Here is a 4,982-nt window from a genome sequence, read left to right as displayed (position 1 = left end):
ATCCAACCCCAATACATCACCCATTTATGTCTCCACTTTTCCCACTCATGTTGCAAGCACACCAAAGCTCTATCCTGAAGCACCCACTACCAATGAAAACGACACTCCTACACCTACATCTCCTACCTCACCACCTCCCCCTCCCCCTCCACCACCACCATCCTCACCCCCATCCCTACCCCCACCCCCACGCTCTCAGCCTTCTAACCTTCACCAAAATCCCAAGTGCAAAACCCATTATATCCCCTCTACATACACTGCCACTGTACCTTCCTCCCCTCTTACCAAACCCACTTCATTTTCTATTGCCAACAAGTTTCCAGAATGGCATAAAACGATGCTTGATGAATTCCAGGTGTTGGATTAATGTTTAAGTCCATAACTATAATTGGTAAGACTTGACTCGACCCGGCATGGTCCATTTAGGTTGCATGGCATCATGCACTTGGATAGACTATAATGAGAGAAATAAGACACTTATGGTTATTAATATATTATAAGTTCTAGTATATTAATAATAAGAATAATAAGATTATTTAATTAGTATTGATCAAGAATTAATCTAGGATTAATTAAGTGATCAAAAGAAGACTAATTAAATATATGGGTTGATTGTACAAATCATCCATACTTGTATAGTGGGCTAATGCTCCATGGATTATCTAGTTGGGCCAAACCCATATGATGCTCCATGATGTATTTGAACCCATGGATCCAAGGAAATGGAAAGTCATGACAATTAGGGTTTACCCTAATTGTAACACTATATAAAGATCTTATTCTTGACAAAATCGATCACTAGTATCATTCTAGAGAGGGCTAACCGATTTCATGAAGTGTAGAATTCTCTCAAGTTATTCCAAGTGTATTTGGTGTTGTGTGAACCATTTGAGGTGTCACAATTGGGGCACTAGGCACTCAAGCTTCATGAAGACTTTCTACATCAAAGAGGTATGTATTCTATCTTGTTATATTCATTGTTTTGTATGCTAGATTAGGATAATACCTTGGATGTTCATATTTGCATGTATAATAGAGAAAACATAGATCCAAGGTATTTAGGGTTGCATGTACACTTAGTAGTGTTAGAATGCTCATAACCCAACAGTGGTATCAGAGCCACGGGTTGTTTTCTGTTATATTGATGCAAATATTTTATTTTCAAAGTTGAAAAAAAAAAGAAAAAAAAAACATGAAGTTTGTCAAATTTTAAGATAATTGCTTGTTCTTGTGAAAAATTAGTTATTTGTAAAATTTGAATAAATTTGTTATATGAGTTGAATTAGGTCAAATTTAGTAAAAGATAAAATGATATGATTATTTTATTAGTTTTAAAAGTTTGATCTAAAGAGTTTTATTTTTTAAAACCTCTATAAGTTATGGATATGAAAAGGTTTTTAAAAAAAATTGATTCAAAGTTTGTATGGAGTTACAAAATTTGGTGTTAATGTTTTAAAAAATTCCATAACTTAAGAATAAGTTATGGATCACCAAAAGTTTTTGTGTTACCTTGTTTTATGAGTGAATTTAGATTAATGAAAAAATATGTGATAGTTGGTTTTAATCCAAATTAATCTAAAAGAAGTTCATAAAATGTGTTTATGTAACTTAAAAGTCACATTTATGAATCTTAAAACTCATAAAAGTTGCCATAGGTTACAAAATGAAGAGTCTTTTTCCTCATTAAATTGTTTTATGACTCCATAACTTGTCCTTAAGTTATGGAGGTTCAAGAGTCTCTTCATTAAATAATTAATAAAAAAATGTAACCTTAATTAGTTCCATAAGTTATAAAATAAAGAAAAGGAACATTCTTTTATTAGTTTAAAGTCTTCCATAACTTGTCCTCAAGTTATAGAACTTGAAGAGTTTTTGGATTAAAACTACTTTAAACACATAAGTTATGGAATTAATTAGTTTTGAATAATTTCAAAACTTTCCCTCAAGTTTTGGAATTTGAAAAGTGTTCACTTATGAATACTTTAATTCCAAGTTAGTCCTTTAGAATTTTAAAAGTTAAAATTCAACCCTTATACTTTATAATATTATAAGTTAATAATATTTATATATATGTATAAGAGTAAAGTCAGTCTTACCGTTAGTAGGCCTCATTCACGAAGCCGGTCTATAAGGGGGGTATAAGGTTACTGCCTATAAAATGGCAATTTAATGGGTGTCCACTCTCACCCATCGCTTCCTTGACCAGTGGAGGGTCGTTAGCCGAACAGGTTTGACAGGACTATAATTCTCCCTTCATTAAAAGTATTAATGATAAATACTAAGTAACTAAACTCTTAATAATACCCAATCTTAGTTACTTAGGAAAATGTGAATAAGGTGCTAATCCATGAAATTACACTTTGCACTTTGTTTAAGTCGGTTAGTGGAGCGTGTGTGGTTAACCGGCACACTAACTCGTATTTAACAAGGTAGGCAAAGGGTAACTTAATGTTTATCATAGTATCGATGGAGCATGTGTGGTTAACCGACACATCGATTGAGGGGTAAACACTTAAGGGTATCAAGTAATTTGCATGGTTACTTCACACCTTGTTTTGTGATCCTCGACATCCCAGTCACAAAACCTGAAGGGCACACTCGAGATTGAAACATGCCATTGAACAGTTCAATGAATCTCAAAGATCTAGGAGTTTCAAAACCAATTAAAACCTAATTATTATTTCGTTTTTCATGGTGGAAATTGGTGAATCGTCATTCACCTACCTTCAAATATTTTATAGCTTGGATTACAGCATCCCTCTTCTAAGTTTTTAAATAGTTTGTTGGGTCCTAGCCTTAATATTTCAGATTGGGTGTCATATTAAGGACTTTAGATCAACTATCTTGAATATCTCCCAAAACATGTCTGGTTTAGACATTTATGATCTTCACAAATCTGTTGAAACAAGCTTTCCTAAATGAAGATGATGTCCCTTGGAAATCATACTTCTTTCACCTCCTCAAATTATTCTCCCTAACCCATAAGTTCAAAGTCACTCAAGCCCTATTGGCAAGGCAAGGTCTAGGTGTGATCACATCTTGGAGATGTAGTCACATATTGACAAGCCGGGAGAGAAGGGTGTCAAAGTCTTGAGAAAGTTGGTGGTTCAACTACTTTCTAAGTCACATAGTGAGTTCTTTTGGAACACCTATGAAACAGACTATGACAAGACCCTTAATGATCTTATCTATTTGCTAAGATCAACTTCTTAAAACTTTATGGACATTGACAATGATGACATTGGATATCTAGTAAAGCTCTATCTTCCCAGTGGAAAGGGATCGGCCATAGTCAACTCGGTTGACCAAATGGTAAAGAGAAAAACTAAGTCTGTGATAGTCCCGTGTACCATTATCAAAGGGTCCATATGTTTATATTGCCAAAGGAATGGTCATTAGTTGCGAAGCTGCCAAATTTACCTAAGGATGTTAAAGTCAATAAGTTTGACTCTACTTCAGGTAAAGTCTACTATCTAACTCTGCTAAGTTTCTATTCTGAGATTCTTGATACATGATGTGACTGGGTCACATGGTGATGTTTTAAGAATCAAAGAAAAGTGAAGAAACTTAAAGAAAGAATATGCTGAATCTGATCGCATAGATGGATTTCTATCGCGTAGTTTGAAGATCGGATTCTTGAGCTACTTCTTAGGAGTTATTAGATATTGCTTAGGAATAGATAACAACAAGTTTTCATATGGATTGTAAGGATAAGTTTTTCCGCATAGTTTTAAAATAAAAGAAAATTTTTGATTTTATTTATTTTAAAATATCCTTACAATGGCATTTGAGGAAAAATTGTTGCTTATATGATTCCATTAATAGCAAGAGTGGAAATATGAAATTGATTCCTTCATTTGTGGTAATGTCTAAATTTACCAAATAAGGAAAGATTCTCATCACCCAAGTCTTAATTGGACCGGAACTTGGAATCATGCAAGTTGTATAGCATGATGAATGAGAACTTTCAAGTATTGGAAAATTAAGACTAATTACTTGTTCACATGGATGTGTGAGTCAAGTAAAGGACTAAGGGATCGAGTACACATTCTTGTGCACTGGTCAAGTCCACTACAAAAAAAATCAATAAGATTATTCGTCATAATTTACTAAAGTTCAGTAAATATGGTTATACTTACAAGCTTAAGTGTAACTCTGAGATATTGGAAAAGGTTCCAATGTATGGCAGAGTGAATAAGAAGAATCAAATTAGGCAGAAGGATAAAAGTTTCTCAAATCTGAAAAGATGGGAGAGTACTTTAGTATCAGTTTTGTGATCATCTTAATGATTAAGAAACCATATCAAAATTAGTTCTCTAAGGAAAGAAGAGGAACTTGAATTGTTGAAGTGGTTAAATCAAGAAGATGAGTCATACTTCGTTCCAATACAAGTCTTAGAGTTATACTCCAAGATTGTAATTTGAGTGGCATGTCTTAGAGAAGGTTTAAAAACACTTGTCAAATGTAAGAGTAAAAGTTTCCTACTCTTGTACATTTGAAATTGGTAAGTTGTGATGTTTTAGATAAAACAAAGACCAACTAAGGCCAATTGTGTGAAGTGTTTGTCTTGATTAGAATCCGCACTATCTCTTGGATGTTTGACAAGGGATTCTTATAGGTCAAGAGGACAGTGGGAGTCTTAAAGGTCTTGAAAGTCTCAAGAACTAATCAAGAATAAAACCTGAAGTTCTTCACTAGCACACGACTTGAGGTTTATAACCTATCATGTTGACATATTCTGTGCCCATTCCAGTTAAAGTTGGCTTTGCATATGAGTTCTTAGAGTTCTCAATTGGTTGCGTAACAACTTGGAAGCAATGACATGCCCTTGAGCTGCCAGGTGGCAAGAAATCAAGATTGAGTTTAGTCCATATGAGTTTGGATTTGTCATTATCCTTGTCTTGTGACTATGGTTTTGACAATTCACATGGATAAGAACACATACACCAGTAAATCTAAGTGTCATAAGGTTTCTCTCCGAT

Source organism: Lactuca serriola, chromosome 9, assembly GCF_051521515.1.
Source record: "Lactuca serriola cultivar US96UC23 chromosome 9, Lser_US96UC23_V15, whole genome shotgun sequence".
Lineage (NCBI taxonomy): Eukaryota > Viridiplantae > Streptophyta > Magnoliopsida > Asterales > Asteraceae > Lactuca > Lactuca serriola.
Note: the sequence above shows the minus strand (reverse complement) of the source record.